Below are 20903 nucleotides of genomic sequence, written 5' to 3' on the forward strand. Positions count from 1 at the left end.
TTGTTCCAGCGTTGGCATCTCCTAAATATTACATTTTCTGACCTTCAACATTTTTAATAACAACAAAAAGTGAATCCAATTGAACCGATAACCTGTCCGTGTCCCATGTGGAGGAAACTCGAAGGTAGAATCGGGAGGGAGTGGATATTTGGCAACGCTCACGGTTTCATTTCACACAGCTCAGGGTTGTGCCTGTTTCGAATCTGGAGACAAGAGGTTGCACTTTAAAAATTTTATCACCGAGTGTGAAAAGTGGAACACAAATCGCCCAACGTGGGGCTCGAACCCACGACCCTGAGATTAAGAGTCTCCTGCTCTCCCGACTGAGCTAGCCGGGCCGACGGCTGAAATTCTTCCCATCTTATTATTGCAGAGACAGCTGTTGTCTTTGCTGCAGGAGTTCAGTTCGTTCCACAATCTCAGGGTATCGACTTCTGAACACCCGTTTTTTCATTCTGGAGTGCGTCTGATGTCTTTTACCATTCGACCAGCCCCGCGCTGAGCAGTATAGGCACATCGGGACAAGAGAAGGCCATTCAGCCCCTCGAACCTGCTGCCCCATTCAATTAGATCATGAGTTGATCTGCAATTCATGTCTGTTTCTCCGTCTTGGCCTCATATTCCTTGGTACCCGAATCGAAAAACGATCTATCAATATCAGACTTCAAATTATGAATTGAACCACAATCCACATCCTTTGGGATGAGAGAGTTCCAGCTTTCGGCCGCATTTTGTTTGCTGAAGTGATTCCTGATTTCTTGCATGATGAGTCCAGCTCCAATTTCATTTTGGATTCGGCCAACAGAGAGAGAGATAAAGGCCGTCTTAACCGGAGATTGATCCTTGAACGATCTCTGACAAATCAACTGAATCCAGTCGGAATGTGAATACCATTTCACTTTTCCAAAATAAAGGGAGTGACATTCATTGTGGAAACAGTCTGATGTCGCTCACTGCAGAAATATCCATGTCAGTGTCATTCAGTCTGAAGGAGCTCGCCTGCAAGCTTCGAATCTTCTCTGTCAAGAAGTATTCCGACTTCGTTCAAGCCAAGCTCGTTTTTTTGGATATTTTTCATATGCCTGTTATCCAACCGCAGAATAAATGGTGGAAAATCAGACGCACTCAGCTGGCAATGTTTGCGGTACATTTTCTGGCAGACAAGACACACAATCGAACCCAAGAAATGCGAGACAATGAATGTTAAGGTAAAAGGTTGCTTTAGCGTCCTCGAGTGGGTTCGAACGACCAACTTTTCAGTTGGCAGCGAAACGCGCCAACCAATTGCGCCACAGAAACAGAACTTGCAAATGTTCAAGGACTAATTCATCGAGCTGACGCTTCAGGTTGCCGCGCTCAATGTAACAGCTTTCTTCCAATCAGTTCACTTTTCCAAAATAAAGGGTGTGCAGCTTGCACTAGTGAAAATCTGTGCGGTATTATTTCTGAAAATTAAACTCACCTTACCATTAAACACCTGTATGTTGAAAGACTCAGTCCGCTCGTGGAAGAGAGGATTGATTTTTGAGCTGTGATTCGCCATTCTCTGTTCCAGTAATATTCAGGTTTGCGGAAAATGAGATGAGATGAAATGAGCAGGACAAACCAGCAGGTCTGTGACACTACACGGTGTCGACAAAGTTGTCTCTTGCACTTACAGTGAAGTGGAAGACAATTTTCACTCTGAAACCAGTAATTATTATGTTAAGAAAAAATGTGGCCGAGAAAGACTCGATTTCAGCGCGGTGACACGGGCCAGAGTAAAGTTCAGTTAATGCGATTGCCGAGTGGCGAGAGGGTGGATTTGTAACTCCTGTGCGGCTGCGCTGCACATTGTCCAGATCTGTTTGGAGCGATATTCACTTCAATTCATCACTGACAGGGACAGTTTGATTCTAATTTTCTTTTCCCTGTTGCTTGGTGAGATTTCAAAAATAAACACGACCCGTTCTCACTCGAAACTCGTCACTTACACGCTGACAGATACAAGGCGGTCACACTCTTCACTTCAGTGAGATGAAAGTGGAGAGGCGAACAAAACGCATTCAATGAAAGTGCAGGTCATTGAGGTGCCTTTAAAGTCCTGATTGTTTGCACTGAACTTCTTCCCAAAGCGTTTCAGATTCACGTGGAGCGATTTGGCGAATTATTTCCCTCTTTGCAAAAGTTTCAACTGCAGGTCAAGATCAAAAGTCAAGGGCAGAATGAGACGTCTTCCTGAAATTTGGGAACCAGGGAAGCAGACTTTAGAGCAAGGTTCTGTTTATTGAGAAAAAGCAGATAAAACATTCAATCCGCAACGATCCAGAATCCGATCAGCTCGAGAAGTAACGGTGACCCCGTGTTTTGAACACGCAGCCTTCTGGTGGCGCAATCAGTCATGTGGATGGAAGCAGGACGTTGAAAAGTGGGAATTCATCGATTCAGTGAGTGGGCAAAACTGCGGCAAATAGAGTTCAATGTGGGGGAGAGCGAAGTCATTCACTTTAAATCTAATAAAGATAAATCAGGCTACTTTCTAAATGGTGAGAAAAAAAGGAACTGTGGAGGAGCAGGGAGATTTCGGGGTCCAATACAGAAATCGCTACCAACCAGCATACAGGTACATCAATTAATTCATCAGCCGTTCGGACTGCCGGTTAGCTCATTTGCAAAGAGTATGCCGTAATGTCATGATCATGAATTCCATTCTTCTAATTTGCTTTATTTATTTCGGGTTTTTGTAACTTTTAAAATGCAAGCCTTACAAACAGGTCCACAGACAAATTCACGGGGACAGTGTTATTGAATAACGTCCATTGTAACTTTGCCCCTGGGCCGGAGAAACACGTCTTTCTTTTTATTTTTCTTTCTCCGGTTTGCAGAGAAACGTTTAACTCGCGGCCTGTTCCCATTCATGATCATCAGCAGCAACAGACAGAGCGGGTCTGACCGCCCCGAGATGTGGAAAAGGCATCGGTTTAGGACAAATGCATCAAATCAAATAGTCACCCGGCACCGTGAGAGAAAAAACAATAGAAAAAGGCAGAAGGTAACAGAGAAATAAAAACTAAATCAAGACGAAAAAATATTTCCCATTCTTGATGCCTCACTATTTCATCCCCAATCCTTCAGTGGCGGGTATCAAATTTCACTGTGATTAAATGCGAGAATCGAAGCAAGGAAGAAGAAACTCAACAACCAAAAACTGCCGAAACTCGGGATTGATCTTCAGTCCAACGCTCTCCTAACTGAGCTATTTCGGCTTCTTATCACCATAGCCCTTTACATCATTGTCTTGGAAGAAAACATAACCCCAGGAGGAATTGCAGCTCCTGTTTATTCCGCAATTCATATAAAAACATCGCACTCATATGTACACACCCCCAGTTCGTATATAAACATCGCACTCATATATACGCACCCGCAGTTCATATATAAAGATCGCACTCATATATACACACCCGCAATTCAGATATAAACATCGCACTAATATATACACACCCACAGTTCATATATAAATATCACACTCATATATACACACCTATAGTTCATATGCAAACATCACGCTCATATATACACACCACAGTTCATATATAAACATCGCACTAACATATACACACCCACAGTTCACATATAAATATCACCCTCATATATACACACCCACAGTTCATATATAAACATCACACTCATGTATACACACCCATTGTTCATATTTAAACATCACACTCATGTATACACATACAGTTCATATATAAACATCGCACTAATATATACACACCCACAGTTCATATATAAATATCACCCTCATATATACACACCCACAGTTCATATGTGAACATCACACTCATATATGGACTCCCACACTTTATGAAACGACAGCGCACTCTCACGACACGTCCTGTTTTGTATTTTCAGCGTTAAATTTGCTGAAGTCTGGCAAAGGGGGCGAGATGTCGGTCCTGTCGGTAAATGCTGCTTCGATGAATGTGTCGGTGTTTAGGAGCTGGTGGGGATTGGAATGCTCTTGTGCCACACGAAGTGTCTGAAAGGCCCGGATACACATGAAGATCATCAGCGCGGTGTCCACACCTCGTGCTGCAATGTTAGCGAGCCTGACATCAACTTAAAAGGCGGCTTGTTGCAAACACCTTGTGGTCACAGTTTCTTTTTGTACATAACTGAACTTCAGCCGCTCGAAATGCAATGTTTTCTTTGCTGCTTCACAGCAAACAATATCTTACTATAAAGTTTCGCTGATTGGTTCCTCAGTGTCAGAGGGAGAATTGTCTAAAACCCCTCATTTACTTAATTGTTCATTCAGAATCAGCCCACCGATTAACACAGAGAGATAAACACACCGAGAGATCCAGAGTATCGGTGAACACAGCAAGAGGTACAGAGTATCGGTAAACACAGCGAGAGATACAGAGTATCGGTAAACACAGCGGGAGATACAGAGTATCGGTAAACACAGCGAGAGATACAGAGTATCGGTAAACACAGCGGGAGATACAGAGTATCGGTGAACACAGCGAGAGATACAGAGTATCGGTGAACACAGCGAGAGATACAGAGTATCGGTAAACACAGCGGGAGATACAGAGTATCGGTGAACACAGCGAGAGATACTGAGTATCGGTGAACACAGCGGGAGATACAGAGTATCGGTCAACACAGCGAAGTGGACAAGGGAAATGGAAAAATACAAACTGTCTCAAACGCTAACAGACAGTGATAGGTCGATATCCGGAAGAGGAGGTGGGGTCGTAACAGCTTAATTTGTCTCCTTAATTTGCAAAAGCTGGGCAAGTTGCCTTTTTCGTAACAAGAGGTCCTCGGTTCGATTCCCAGCGGTGCCTTTTTATTCGATCTGATATTTACCTCATTTGTGAATTAAACAACAAATTAACACAGGGCGGTATTTGTATTAATTCCGGAGCCAACAAGGAAAGGACTGCTGAACAATAACGCGGAAATGTTCGTTCTTTGTACAGACGGACCTCTCACTGAAGTAGCAAACACTTTGAGCTTGACAAATCATAGAATCGTTGGACTATGGAAGGAGGCCATTCGGGTATTGAGTCGGTGCCGTCTCTTTGCAAGAGCAATCCAGTTAGTCCCATTTCCTCCCTCTTTCCCCGTAGCCCTGCAATTTTTTTCCTTCTACTATTTATCCAATTTCCTTTTGAAAACAACGTTTGAATCTGTTTCCACCACCCTTTCAAGCAGTGCATTCCAAATCAGAACATCTCGCTGCTTATTTTTTTTCCTCATGTCGCCTTTTGCCAATCACCTTAAATCTGTGCCCTCTGGTTCTCGATCCTTCCGCCAATGGGAACAGTTTCTCCGGATTTACTTTATCTAAACCCGTCATGATTTTGAACACTTCCATCAATTCTCCTCTCAACCTTCTCTTTTATAAGGAGAACAACCCGAGCTTCTCCAGTCTATTAATGGAAATGAAGTCCCTCATCCCTGGAACCATTTCTGCACCCTCTTTTCTGCATCTTTTCTGCACCCTCTCTAAGGCCTTCACGTCCTTCCTAAACTGCAGTGCACAGAACTGAACACAATGCTCCAGTTGTAGCCGAACCAGTTTTTTATAAAGGTTTAACATAACTTCCTTGCTTTTGTACTCTCTGCCTCTATTGATAAAGCCCCGGATTCTGTACCTTTTTAACCGCTTTCTCAATCTCTACTTCCACCTTCAAAGGTTTGTGCACAGATGCAACCAGGTCGCTGTTCCTGCACCCCCTTTGGAATAGCACCATTTAGTTTATTTTGCATCTCCTCGTTCTTCCTTCCAAAATGTATCATTTCGCACCTCTCTCCATTAAATTTCATCTGCTATGTGTCCGTCCATTCCACCAGTCTGTCTATGTCATCTTGGAGTCTATTACTATCAATCCTCACTGTTTACTGCACTTCTAAGTTTTGTGTTATCTGCAAATGTTGAAATTGTGCCCTGTACACCCAAGTCCACTCATTAATGTATATCAAAAAAAGCAGCATTCCGAGTACCGACCCCTGGGGAACACCACTGCATACCTCCATGTAGTCCAAAAAACAATCGTTCACCACTACGCTCTGTTTCCCATCACTTAGCGAATTCGCATCCATGGTGCCACTGCCATTATTTGTTCCAATGGCTTCAATTTTGCAGACAAGCTTATTACTGGACTATTCCAATGGTCTCCTGGCTCGCCTCCCATCTTCCACCCTCCATCAACCTGAGCTCATCCAAAACTTTGCTGCCCATATCCAAACTCGCACCAAGTCCCGTTCTCCCATCACCCCTGTGATCACTGACCGACATTGGCTCCCGGTCACGGAACGCCTCAATTTTAAAATCCTCATCCTTGCTTTCAAATCCCTCCATGGCCTCGCCCCTCCCTATCTCTGTAACCTCCTCCAGCCCGACAATTCTCATCCTTGTTTTCAAATCCCTCCATAGCCTCTTCCATCCCTGCGAACGATGGTCTGTTTGAGGTTAGGTGGCTGTTTGAAGGCGAGTAGTGGAGGCGTGGCGATGGCCTAAGCTCGGTGTTCGTCGTCATCGATGACATGTTGAAGGCTGCGAAGAACATGGCGTAGTGTCTCCGCTCCGGGGAAGTACTGGACGACGAGAAAATTACCCAGCTTTCAGGAGAACAGCGTCCACGACACCACACAACCTGCCACGGCAACCTCTGCAAGACATGCCTGATCATCGACACAGATACCACCATCACACGAGAGGACACCACCCACCAGGTGCATGGTTCATACTCCTGTGACTCGGCATGGCGAGACCATGCAGACACTGCGACAACAGATGAACGGACACCGCACAACAATCCCCAGACAGGAGGGTACCCTCCCAGATGGGGAACACTTCAGCAGTCAAGGACATTCAGCCTCCGATCTTCGGGTAAGCGTTCTCCAAGGCGGCCTTCGAGACACACGACAACGCAAAATCATCGAGCAGAAATTGATAGCCAAGTTCTGCACCCATCATAACGGCCTCAACTGGGATCTTGGGTTCATGTCACGCTACATGTAACCCCACCAGCGAAAAAAGGTTATCTGTTTTTAATACAACTGGTCATTCTCTCTCTCTCTCTCTGCCTTTCGGCTGTCTCTCTCTGTCTGTCTTTGTTATCTGACCCCTTGTGTATTCAGTATTCTTGGATGTAATGTTTCCCTGACTAACCTGTCTGAACACCATTCACTCCTTTGATTGCTGTGATTATCTCTCTGCCGAGGTGTGATAACGGGCAGTTGGACAGATTATCTGTTGCAACCAGGCATTGTTCTGTGAGTGTATATGCGATGCCTTTATGGAACTCTTCACTCACCTGACGAAGGAGCAAAGCTCCGAAAGCTTGTGATTTCAAACAAAGCTGTTGGACTATAACCTGGTGTTGTACGATTTCCTATATTCAGCCTGGTTCTCACTTGTATTGTCAAACTGATATCTATCATAAACCCCCTTTATCAGATTCATTTGACCCCCGATCTCTTTCGTCATTCAAGGAGCTCTGGCTTTAGTTGCCCTGCCTTCCCCTCTCGTGGGAATCTACCTAGTTTGTACCTGAACCATCTCCTCTTTAAAGGCCACCCATTGTTCGATTACATTTTAGCCTGCCAATCTTTGATTCCAATTTACACGGGCCAGGTACGTTCTCAACCCATTAAAATTGGCCCTTCTCCTGTTAAGTACTTTACTCGAGATAGCTCCTTCTCCTTTTCCATAACTAATCTACACCTTATGATACTATGATCACCGTTCCTAAATATGACACTGACACTTGCTCCACTTGATCCACCTCATTCCCCAGAACCAGATCCACCAATGCCCTCTTCCTCGTATCATTATGTGTTAATATTAACGTATTTGTGCATTCGTCACATTAAATTTAAGATATTTGATCTGCGAATGTGTCCAAAACACGTTTTGAGGATATTGCTCTCGAAGGCTTATTTTACAAACTTCTTTACCTACAACCAGCAACCAATCTCCATGAAAGTTTGCGAGGCGAAGTTGGTTTCAGAGCAGTTTTCGGCGTTTAGCATTTGTCCGTAATGTGCAAATCGTAGAAATTCAGTTAAAACAAATCTAAGTATCAATGAGAATGTCAGGCATAGGAGAGTTGTGATGGAACCGTCTCTTATAATAATTACAAAGTGTAATAGATTACAAAGTGAAAAGCTAATCCAATCTCTCAGTCTCTCTGTCACTTTCTCGGTGAGTGAACGTAAACCAGCAGAAGAAGCAAAAACAAAGAACTGAGCAATTTTGTTTTTTTCCTTTTCCTTCGGGCGACGACAGTTGAAGAGAATGATTTATGTTTCCTGCTGAGCAAATAACTGGAATGAGCAGTGTATCTGGTTCCCATGGTACCCAATGAAACATCCACGTTTATATCTCATATTTACACTGATACCTTCCTTCCTTACTAATTATAGGAAACTTTTGGTAAGGTTCAATCACACTTCAGAAGTCCAGAAGTGCAAAGGAAGGTGGACATCTCATGGTGACATAACCTACAGGTGAGAGAGATTTGCAGGTTTACCTGGAGCTGTAAATGTATGAACTCCTTCCAATGTACAAACTCCCCTCACCAACAGCAATTCAACTCTAGCTGATCTTAGACTTTGGTCATTTATGGTGATTATACTTTGTGGAGTTAAAGCAGCAGTAAAATCCGTTTTGTGTTATATACGTAGCCGTTCAGTCAATATAACACATTGTCATCCGACTTACCATGAGCAATGCCACACGGGGTATGTTAGGATACGGACAGTTCTGCCTCCTGCAGTTGTTCTCTCGGTCACACATCAGGCATTACCTCTCGGTCTCACACTTCAGAGTCACTCCTGAATATAAACACATTTCTGCTTCAGACTTTTACCTGAAGGTCAACAAATCACAAGTGAAGAGGAAGCGAACAAACAAATCAAATATTTCAGAACGTTAACGGATGGAAAATTCACTATAAATGACTGAGGAAAAAATGAAGCAAACGGATCAAGATGAACAATTAGCAAAAGGTAACAATTAAAGAAAGGAGAAGGGGAACCGATCAAATCGCTCCAAATAGTTTTTGAAAAATCCTTTTGGTTTTCATCTTTGTTTCTCCGTTAAGTTGGGGACGAACATCGAGAAATATTTTTCGTAACATCATAAAGACAATTACAACAAACATTTCACAAAGTAGGCCTTAATCTTACTTATACAATAGCGTGTTGTGTGTTTGTAAAATCTGCAATTGTTTTACCATTCTTTAAGTTTAGAGGGATGATCTGGATATATGTTCGACATTGAAACGTAAGTGGATTAATAAAATAAAATGAGGAAATTTGTTTAAGAATTTAAGAGCTGATTTTCCATGTTGGAAATATATTTATTTACACAACTGTCATTTATGAAATGATGGAATATATTTATTTCTATATCTGTACGGGTAAGGAAATCCCCATTGGATCATTTCCAGGAACCAGTCAAGTACTTAAACTAGTTTGTCAAACCCAAAACACCCTTTGGGATTTGCTGATTGAAAATTTGCATGAGGGAAAGTAGAGAGTGAGGAGGACATAAAAAACCTGCAGGGGGATATAGGCAGGCTGGGTGAGTGGGCGGAGATTTGGCAGATGCAATACAATATTGGAAAATGTGAGGTTATGCACTTTGGCAGGAAAAAACAGAGAGCAAGTTATTATCTTGATGGCAAGAGACTGGAAAGTACTGCAGTACAAAGGGAACTGGGGGTCCGAGTGCAATAAAATCAAAGAGTTAGTATGCAGGTGCAGCAGGTGATCAAGAAGGCCAACGAAATTTTGGCGTTTATTGCTAGGGGGATAGAATGTAAAAACAGTGAGGTATTGCTGTAGTTATATAGGGTATTGATGAGACCGCACCTGGAATACTGCATACAGTTTTGGTCTCCATACTTAAGAAATTACATGCTTGCTCTCGAGGCAGTACAAAGAAGGTTCACTCGGTTAATCCCGGGGATGAGGGGGCGGACATATGAGGAGAGGTTGAGTAGATTGGGACTCTACTCATTGGAGTTCAGAAGAATGAGAGGCGATCTTATTGAAACATATAAGATTGTGAAGGGGCTTGATCGGGTGGATGTGGTGAGGATGTTCCCAAGGGTGGGTGAAACTAGAACTAGGGGGCATAATCTTAGAATAAGGGGCTGCTCCTTCAAAACTGAGATGAGGGGAAACTTCTTCACTCAGAGGGTGGTCGGTCTGTGGAATTTGCTGCCCCAGGAAGCTGTGGAAGCTACATCATTGAATAAATTCAAAGCAGAAATCGACAGTTTCCTCGAAGTAAAAGGAATTAGGGGTTACGGGGAGCGGGCAGGAAATTGGACATGAATTTAGATTTGAGGTTAGGATCAGATCAGCCATGATCTTATTAAATGGCGGAGCAGGCTCGAAGGGCCGATTGGCCTACTCCTGCTCCTATTTCTTATGTTCTTATGTTCTTAAATCGCGAACATCACAAAGGATTGGAACAAATATACCCGCTGAGGTTTCGGGGTTGTTTCTGATTGCTTTATATCACTGAGTAACCTATTTTACACAGGGTGAAGCTACAAATCTAATGATAAGAGTTTGGGTTGGAGAAGTAACAAATGAAAGTATCCAATTTAATTACACTGATTCCACAGATACTGCACACCACATCCTTTAAACATTGTTAACTGTTTCGACATAAAACTGGAGAGGGTGTAAACAGAAAGTAACAGAAAAAAAGCTCATCAATGTCTCAAATTTAATTTTGATATTGTTGCTCAAACACTGAACATCCCATCCCTAAAACACGGTCCCGATCTAAAATCAGTTGGCAGGACCCTAAGCCACAGTGAAAATGCTGTGATTTCAACCTTGTTCAAAACACACAGCTTTCTGATTTGGAGTCAGACGCGACTGTTCTTGCACCAGGCCCACAACAAGCGGCTGGAGCCGGATCCATTGGAGGGCGATCGGTGCAGACTGCCGCCGCGGCTCTCGGAATGTGAGAGGCGGAAGCAGGAGCAGTCAGACGGCCTCAACCACAGCACAGGATCCCCGCTCTGCCTCACATTGCATAATTGACTCTGTGGCGCAATGGACAGCGTGTTGGACTTCTCCTTACATGATAGAAGGAGTCATCCAAAGGTTGTGGGTTCGAATCCCACCAGAGTTGGATTTTCGTGCAGGGATCGGGAGCTCGGAAGCGAAATTTTGCAGCAAAACCGCAACAGGATCATTGATGGGACACTTCATCTGACACAAGTGGCACCAGTCACAACCGAATTCCTGATTCATAATCCACTCTGAGCTGGATTGGCGAAACATTCTCAAGGAGGAGACTCAACATCTGCTCAGACCGAAAGTCAATCCGCTGGACCTCCGGCTCTGTCAGACTGCATGTTCCTTCAGACAGGTTTCTAACTGGACACATGCATCCTGCTGCGGTGCGAGCGTTGGTGCTTCAGGGGTAGAATTCTTGCTTGCAGTAATTCTATTCCTGTAAAAGTGGCTCCTGAAGATCGCAAGATGGAAAGTATCCTGGCTGAGCGGTCTAACGCGATGGTTTAAAGCTCCAGTTAAATCCCTTAAATTTAGATGGATCAAAATCATAGTTTTTGGTTCCAATTCCGCAGCCTTCCGCCTGAAAACAAGTAATAATAAACATCTCATCTGCTATTGCAACAGCGCAGACCGGAGGAAGCACATGGCAATACAAATAAGTAGATGCATTTTGGAACACACCAATTGTACCTTCAAATCCGGTCGAAATGCTCACAAGCAAAAGAATCGTTTGATTCAGCTGAGACTCGAATTAACAACCCTAGCATTTCCCGATCCTTCACTGTCATATCAAGGACCACGCACTGACCGATTGCGCCGCTGGAGCCCGGTCACTCTGATCACCTGTCCGACTCTGCTGGAAAGAATCTTAACATAAGAGGCCCTTACATGTGGAAACGTGTCCAGTCACTGTGAGGAAACTAATATCTGCACTTCCACTTTCAGCTTCTGACACATCCTTTGCTCCGTCGCACGACAATCGGGTTTTCTGCGAACAGGTCAAAATGAACATTGCAAGAAATTCTATCAGTTGTAAGATTTGAACCCAGCGCCCACGCAGCGATTGGATTTATTGTCTTAAAGCAGTGAGCTCCGTTCGCACAACGCCTTGCCAGTATTTCACGTTTTGTTCAATTACCAAATAAATAAATTGGAGCTAATTGACCACATTTACCCCGTGCTGGGGTTGTTCTCCTTCGAGCAGAGAAGGTTCAGAGGAGATTTGATAGAAGTGTTCAAAGTCATGAAGGGTTCCGATAAAGTTAATAAAGAGAAGCTGTTCCCATTGTCGGAAGTGTCAAGAACCAGAGGACACAGATTTGAGGTGATTGGCAAAAGAACCAAAGGCGACATGAGGAAAATCTTTTTTACGCAGCGAATGGTTATGATCTGGAATGCGCTGCCTGAAAGGGTGGTGGAAGCAGATTCAATCGTGGCTTTCAAAAAGGAATTTGATAAATACTTGAAGGGGAAAATGCAGGGCGACGGGGAAAGGGACGGGGAATGGGACCAATGGGATTGTTCTTACAAAAGGCAGGTAAGGAATTGATGGGTCGAATGGCCTCCTTCTGTGGTGTGTTCATTCTATGATCAATATTATTTTACATGCAGTGAATGGACCATCCCTGAATGACTGCCCCGCGATAAAACAGAGTGATACTGAAACGTGGTGAAAATGCGATGACCCCGACGTGATTCGAACACGCATCCTACTGATTTCGAGTCAGACGCGCTGCCGTTGCGCCACGAGGTCTACAGCAAGTAGCTGGATCCGGATCCATAGGAGGGAGATCGGTACCGACCGCCACAGGGACTCGAAGAGGCGGAAGCAGCAACAGCAACAGCGCAGGAGCCCCGCTCTCGAATCCAGCCGTTCCCAGCGGAGAGCTGCCAGTCCCGGCCTGAGCCCTGTCTGGGAGCCGCCTGTCATTCTTTCTTTACAGAACGGGACCGATCCAGTTTCAGCTCACACACAAGCTCAGGAATCCCACTCCTGACAGATTCACTTGTTTAAACCTTGTTCAGATTCAGTGAATTGGGATTTAATTCAATCCTCATCTGCCCGCCGCTCTGTCAGTTCAGGACTTTATTTAAACCGATATTGGATCTCTGTTTTCGAGGGTGCCAGCTGTTTAAGCATTTCTCAGTCCCACCACGAACACTGATTGCTGCTAACTACTGCTTAATACAAAGTGCCCAGGAACTAGGGAATTTGTCCTGGGTACTGAGTTCGAGTTAAGGAACAATAGAGGTGCGATTACACTACTGGATATATTCTATTGGCCACTAGCGAGTGGGACGGATATAGAGGAGCAAATTTGAATGGGAAATTACAGAGAGGTACAAAAGCCGTAGAGGATTAATAACCGGGGATTTCAAATATCCTCATGCAGACTGAGATAACTACAATACAAGGCACAAAGAAGGGGAAGAATTTTTGAAATGTGTTCAGGATAACATTCTCGACCAGTACGTTTCTGGCCCACTGAGGAAGGAGGCATTGCTGGACTTGGTTCAAAGGAATGAGGCGGGCTAAGTGGAGCAAGTGTCAGTGGGGGAGCATTTAGGGAGCAGCGATCAGTTTCATAAGGATTAGAATCGCTATGGAAATGGACTCTGTTCACTCTAAAGTAAAAATACTCAATTGGAGGAGGGTCAATTTCAGTGGGATGAGAACAGATCTGGGCCCTGGTAAATTGGAATTAAAGATTGTCAGGCAAAACTATAATTGGACAGTGGGCGGCTTTTAAAAAGATGATTCGGGTAGAGAGAAGGTACATTCCACCGAGGAAGAAAGGTAGGGCAACTAAAGCCAGAGCTCCCTGGACCATAAGAGAGATAGAGAGTAGGATGAAGCGGGAAAAAGTGGTGTATGACAGGTGTCAGGTTGATAACACAAGTACCAACCAGAGATAATAGAGAAAGATCAGAGGGGAAGTGATAAAGGAAATAAAAGGGGCAAAGAGAGAGCATAAGAATAGCGGAAAACATAAAAGGGAATCAGAAAGTCTTCTACAGACATGTTAACAGTAAACGGGTAGTAAGAGGAGGGGCGGGGACGATTAGGGACCATAAAGGAGATCTACTCATGGAGGCAGTGGGCATGGCAGAGGTACTAAATGAATACTTCGCATTGGTCTTTACCAAGGAAGAAGATGCTGCCAGATTCTCGATAAAGGAAGATATAGTTAAGATACTGGATGGGTTAAAAAATGAGAAAGAAGAGGTGCTAGAAAGGCTTGCTGTACTTAAAATAGATAATTCAACTAATCCGGATGGGATGCACCCGAGGATGGTGAGGGAAGTAAAGGGGGAAATTGCAGAGGTACTGGCCATAATCTTCCAGACATCCTGAGACACGGGGATGGTGCCAGAGGAGTGGAGAATTGCAAAGGTTACAACCTTGTTCAAAAAAAGGGTGTAAAGATAAACCCAGCAACTATAGGTCAGTTAGTTTAACCTCGGTGATGGGGAAAGTTTTGGAAATGATAATCCGGGACAGAATGAACAGTCACTTGGACGAGTGTGGATTGATTAGGGAATGCCAGCACGGATTTGTTAAAGGCAAATCGTGTTTTACCAACTTGATAAAGTTGTTTGATGAGGTAACAGAGAGGGTAGATGAGGTCATGCAGTTGACGTGGTTTACATGGACTTTCAAAAAGCGTTTGATCAAGTGTCACGTGGTAGGCTATTGATCAAGATTGCAGCCCATGGAACACAGGGGGCAAAAACAATATGGTTACAGAACTGGCTAAATGACAGGAAACAGAGAGTTGTGGTGAACGGTTGCTTTTCGGACTGGAGGGAGGTGGGCAATGGTGTTCCATAGGGGTCGGTGCTGGGACAACGTCTTTTCTTGATAGATATTATTTACTTGGGCTTGGGAGTAAATGGTACAATATCAATATTTGCAGATGACACAAAACGTGGACGGGTAGAGAACAGTGAGGTGGATAGACATGAATAGGATATGGACACGCTGGTGACATGGACGGACACGTGGCAGATGAAGTTTAACGCGGAAAAATGCGAGATGATGCATTTCGGTGTGAAAAAAGAGGAAAGGCAATATAAACTAGAGAGCAGAATTCTAAAAGGGTGAGAGGAACAGAGGGATCTGGGGGTACATGTGCGCAAATCGTTGAAAGTGGCAGGGCAGGTTGAGAAAGCGGTTTAAAAAGCAGTCGGGGTCCTGGGCTTTATAAAGAGGAAGTCATGATGAACCTTTATAAAATACTATTTCGGCCACAAATGGAGTATTGGGTCCAGTTCTGGGCAGTGCACTTTTGGAAGGATGTGAAGGCCTTGAGAGGGCGCAGAGGAGATTTACGAGAATGATTCCAGCGATGAGGGACTTAAATTACATGGATAGACTGAAGAAGCTGGGATTGTTCACCTTGGAACTGAGAAGGCTGAGAGGAGATTTGACAGAGATATTCAAAATCATGAAGGGCCTAGACAGGGTAGATAGAGTGAAACTGTTCCCATTGGCGGAAGGGACATGAACCAAAGGGCATAGATTTAAGGTGATTGGCAAAAGAACCAAAGGTGACATGAGTAAAAACTTCTTTACACAGCGAGTGGTAGGAAGCTTTGATTTTTGTGCTTTGCATGTGATGAAATTTCATCATTTTACAGACTGTATCTTAAGAGTGGGATTAAATGTTCAGTGTTTATGACGCCAGGAATCTGGTGCAGCCGTTGTTAAATTTATCAAGGCAGGCAATTGTCGCCGTTTATCACAAGAACGACCTAACTGGTTATGCGATCAAGATGAAAATAACGCAAAGATGGACAATTGATACAACACGAAAGGCATCGGGCTATGACAAAAATCCCCACCGTTTTGCTTTTCCAACATAAAGGGTGCGACATTTATTCTCTGAATATAGAAACAGTCTGGTCTCGCTCACTACAGAAATCTCCATGTCACAGAGAATTAGCCTTTCGGGACCTTGTCTGTCAAGATGAATTGTGATTTCCGTGAAGCCAATGTTCCATTCCTTTATAGGTTTCATGTGCCTGCTTTGCGATCACAAGGTTTTTTTTTAGTCCACAGGGTAAATGGTGGAATATTAGCTCTGCTCAGCCGCCAATGATCACGGTACATTTTCTTGCAGACAAAACACACATTAAACCCTGGAACTTTGAGGCGATGAATCCTCAGGAGAAATAAAATAAGGGCTCGAATCAATCCAACCAATAGCACCATCGAGACAAGTGAAGAGTCCACCTGCTAAACCAGTAATTCACTGAGCGAAACCTTGAGGCTGCAGTGACCAATATAAAAGCTGTCCACTGTCAGTTTACTTTTCCACAATGAATGGTTGAAGCTTGCGGGAGTGAAAATCCAACGAGCCGGTCTTCACTCTTAAACCAGCAACTATGAAGTTAAGAGAAACGTGCCGGAGAAATACTCGATTTCAGCGCGGTGACACTGGGCCAGAATAAAGCTCAGTTAATATGATCGCCGAGTGGCGAGAGGGTGGATTTGGAATTTCTGATCGACCGCACTGCGCATTTTCCAGATCTGCTTGGAGCACCAATCCCTTCAATTCATCACTTACAGGGACAATTCGATTCTCGGTTTCTTTTCCCTGAACTTGACGAGATCTTCAAAATTGAAAGCGACCCATATCAGAGCGAACCTCGTCACCGACATGCTCACAGATACAAAGCGGCCAAACTCTGCTTCAGTGAGATGAATGCTCGTTCAATGAAAGTGCAGATCATTGAGGTGCCTTTAAAGTCCAGATTGTTTGAACTGAACTTCATCTGAAAGCGCTTGAGTTTCAGGTGGAGTGATTTGGGGACTTCTTTTCCCTCTTTACAAAAGTTTGAACCGCAAGTCAAGATCAAAATTCGAGGGCGAAATTTGGATTTCTCCGGGGTATGAACCTTGAATCGAGAATTATATCCCGACCTCATCGAGCCCAGAAATAAATCAAGGAGATTCAGTCTAAGTAAAATAATGGTATTGGAGAAAATAATTGGATTAAAGATAGACAAATCTCCAGGACCTGATGTTTACCATCCCAGGGGATTAAATGGAGTAGGTGAGGAAATTGTACATGCTTCAGTCATGATCGTTTAAACTCTCTTGTTTCAGGAATTGTTCCATGGATTGAAAAATTGCCAATGTCATTCCATTATTTAGGAATGGGAGGAGAGATAAAGTAGGAAATTATAGACCTATTAGTCTGACGCCTATTGTCGGGCAGTTACCAGTATCTGTTATTAGGGAAGAGTGACTGAGCACTTGGATGAATATGAATTGATCAGAGAAGCCGGCATGGATTTGTAAAGGGTAAGTCAAGTGTAACAAAGCAAGTTGAACTTCTTGAAGATGTAATAATGTGGTAGATAATGCAGTGTCTATGGGTGTTATATGTATATTGACTTCCAGAGGCAATCGATAAGGGACCACATAAGAGACTGTTAACAGAAATGAGATCACATGGAAATTAAAGCAACCTATTGACATGGGTAGGGAGTTGGTTTGGAGGTAGGAGACAGAGAGTAGGGATAATGGATCTGTGCTCAAATTGATAGGATGTGATTAATGGTGTCCCCCAGGGATCTGTACCGGGGCATCAGCTTTTTACTATATGTATAAATGAGGCAAATGAAGAAATAGAGAGCCATATATCCAAGTTTGTCGACTACACCAAGTTAGGTGACACAGTGAGTAATATAGATGGGAGCATAAAGTTGCAAAGCGAAATTGATAGATGAAGTGAGTTGGTAAAACTGTGGCAGATGGAGCTTACATAGAATTACATAGAATGTACATCACAGAAACAGACAATTCGGCCCAACTAGACTATGCCGGTGTTTATGCTGCAGACGAGCCTCCTCCAACCCCTCTTCACCTAATCCAATGAGCAAACTCGAATATTCCGTTCTCCTCCCTGTGTTTATCTCGCTTCCCTGTAAATGCATCCATGCTTTTCGCCTTAATTATTCCTTGTGGTAGTGAGTTGCACATTGTAGCGAGCCTCATTGTAAATATGGTTCACTTGAATGCCATATTGGATTAAATGTGACGATCTTATATTTATGGCCCCAATTTTGGACTCCACCCCACAAAATTGCAAACACCTCTGACTTCTCAAACCCTTGCATAATCTTAAAGTCCTATTTCATGTCACCCTCAGCCTTCTATTTTCTACGGAAAGAGCCGTAGGCTCTTCAATCTTTCAATATGGGGAAGTGTGAGTTCATCCACTTTGGACCTAAGCAAGATAGATGAGAATATTTTCTAACTGGTGAGAAACTAGGAACTGTGGAGGAGGAAAGATGTTTACGGGTCCAAGTGCAGAAATCATGAAAAGTCAGTGGACAGTTACAAAAAAATAATTAAAAATGCTAATGGAAATTTGGCCATTATCTTCAGGGAGCTGGAATGCAAAGGGGTGGAAGTTATGTTACAGTTATATAAACTCTGATGAGACCACAGTTCGAGTCCTGCATTCAGTTCTCGGCACCACACCTCAGGGAGGATATAATGGCCTTGGAGCGGGTGCAGCGCAGATTCACCAGAATTATACCGGAGCTAAAATGGTTAAATTATGCGGACAAGTTGAACAGAAAATGTTTGTATTTCCTTGTGTATTGAAGATAAAGTGATGATGTAATCGAGTTGTTGAAGGTGATTGAATGAGCCAATGGTGTGTGTGTGAGCTGTGAAACAGCTTGAAATCCCAATCCTCTCCACCACTGGGGACTGAGTCTTCCAGCATCCAGGGATTTTCACTCGTGCAACTTTCATCCACATTTTCTGCTCTTCATTTCTCCGACCTGCTTGTTGCGCCTTTTCCTTCAATTCAGGACTTACAGGAAAAACTCGATTCTGCGGTCAATCTTCGGGTCACATGGTGAGATTTCAAATAATTGAAATCGACCCTTTTCAACCTCAATATCGTCACCGACACGTTTGACGAATGCAAAGCGGCTTCAATCGCGGTTTTGCTGCACAACTCGTTCAAAGATACTGTCGGTAATTGGAGGGTCTTTCAAGTCATGACACGAACATAACAGTTCGCACTGCCGTTTTCCCCAAGACGCTTCAGATTCATGTGGAATGATTTCGGTCTGGCGGTTAAATCCGTTCCCTCTTTACGAATCCGCCTTTGAACCCTGGACTTTAATATTTTTATAACCGATACTAAATCGGTTTGTCCTGTACTGTACATTACTTTTTAAATATTACAGATAAGCGGAGCACTTGAGCTGTCACAGCTGTGACTTTGACTTTTCTTCGTCTCCTCTGGATCTCCCCGACAACTGCCACTAATCACAATCTTCTGTCACTCTTCTCCATCAGAAAGTTCCGAGCCTCGGTTTTCAAATGAAATAACGCCCATCTCTTCAATCAACGACAGCCCAGAGAGAGTTTCTCAATTTCAGCTCCCAATTTCCCCAAATCCTCAAAGTAGCATGAAAATAATTGTCCTTAAGTTAATAATAATAACAATATAATTAAAAGTTCTTATGGTCTGGGGTTTTGTTTCAGATTCCACGGCTTTTAACGGTCACTGCGGATGTTTAACGAATCGCCTCTTGGTTGGAGGCTTCTGTGTGGGAAAGATCACGAAGCGATAATTGTGAGACGGAGGATGAAGCTGTTTGATGGGAGCACTGGTGACACAGACCGTGCGCGGCTCCAGTGGCGCAATCGGTCAGCGCGCGTTACTTCCACAATAATTATACACTCGAGAAATGCCGAGATTGTGAGCTCCAGCGCCGTCTAAAGTAGTTGAACCTTCTCAACATTTTGACTGGAGTTCAAGGTAAAACCGGTTCCATAACGCATCGACTTCTTCATGTCCCCATGTGGGCACTGAGGCTCCTCTGGCCTCCCGTCTTGCAATAGCAGGTGAGAGTTTATTTGTTTATTGGAGGGAGAGAGGGCGATTGGTGATAGTTGAAATGGTAAAGCGGCCGGCACGACATCTTTAAATCTAAAGAACCAAAAACACAATTCTTCTTTCCGTGAAGCAGGTATTCATCGGTTTGAAGTGTCGTGTAGGGAATATTCGGGAGGCAAATCTGCTGCCTGGTGTCACGGTGTAACGGGTGAAATTATTCAGCTTTCAATTGTTGATCGGCTGAAAGGTCGAGAGGCCTTTTCCAGCTCCCGTGTGGAACAAGTTTAGCTTTTGAGCCATTTTGTGAAGTGTTTTTTTTAATTGCTGCGAACGAATGACAAGACATTTTGTACAAACAAGAAGAATTGCAAAATCACGAGTTCACTGTCCATGTTTCTGACATCATGTTCAACAGAAACAAGGATCCTCCTCAACACGTTGCTGAAAATTCGACAGAAGGGATATTCCCCCGAATTCAGCTTCGCCAGGGATAATTCAGAGTCCCACCATGAATCTCTATGATGGAAACTAGTTTAGCGGGGCGCCTGGATAGCTCAGTCGGTAGAGCATCAGACTTTTAAAACAGGTAGTTGATCTGAAAGTCCAGGGTTCAAATCCCTGTTCAGGCTAAAAATGTTAAAACAGCTGGCAAGTTCTGCTTTTCCAGCGGACCAACATCAGCGAAAGGAGCAAGAGTTGGCCATCCAGTCCCTCGAGCCTGCTCCGCCATTTGATAACGTCATCGCTGATCTTCGACCTCAACTGTCCTTCCCCGGCCTTTCCCCATATCCCTTGAGTTCCTACGTGTCCAAAAATCTATCACTGTTTTGAATCTATCCAATGGCTCAGCATCCACAGCCCTCTGGGGTAGAGAGTTCCAATGGTTCACAACCCTCTCAGTGAAGAAATTGTTCCTCATCTCTGTCCGAAATGGCCGGCCCCTTATCTAGAGATTATAACCATTAGTTCTGGACTCTC

At 43.8% G+C, this 20903-nt stretch overlaps 4 non-coding genes across 4 annotated transcripts; 2 read left to right on the plus strand and 2 right to left on the minus strand.

Moving 5' to 3' along the window:
• Positions 1-265: 265 nt before the first annotated feature.
• trnak-cuu (transfer RNA lysine (anticodon CUU)) lies at positions 266-338 on the minus strand. Its single transcript has one exon. It is a non-coding gene; the product is annotated as a tRNA-Lys (tRNA).
• Positions 339-11071: 10733 nt separating this feature from the next.
• trnar-ucu (transfer RNA arginine (anticodon UCU)) lies at positions 11072-11164 on the plus strand. The gene is made up of 2 exons: positions 11072-11108; positions 11129-11164. It is a non-coding gene; the product is annotated as a tRNA-Arg (tRNA).
• Positions 11165-12733: 1569 nt separating this feature from the next.
• On the minus strand, positions 12734-12805 carry trnas-cga (transfer RNA serine (anticodon CGA)). The gene has a single exon. It is a non-coding gene; the product is annotated as a tRNA-Ser (tRNA).
• Positions 12806-20468: 7663 nt separating this feature from the next.
• On the plus strand, positions 20469-20554 carry trnak-uuu (transfer RNA lysine (anticodon UUU)). The gene is given in 2 exon segments: positions 20469-20505; positions 20519-20554. It is a non-coding gene; the product is annotated as a tRNA-Lys (tRNA).
• Positions 20555-20903: the final 349 nt, after the last annotated feature.

The sequence above is a fragment of the Heptranchias perlo genome, chromosome 20 (genome assembly GCF_035084215.1).
Source record: "Heptranchias perlo isolate sHepPer1 chromosome 20, sHepPer1.hap1, whole genome shotgun sequence".
Taxonomy (NCBI): domain Eukaryota; kingdom Metazoa; phylum Chordata; class Chondrichthyes; order Hexanchiformes; family Hexanchidae; genus Heptranchias; species Heptranchias perlo.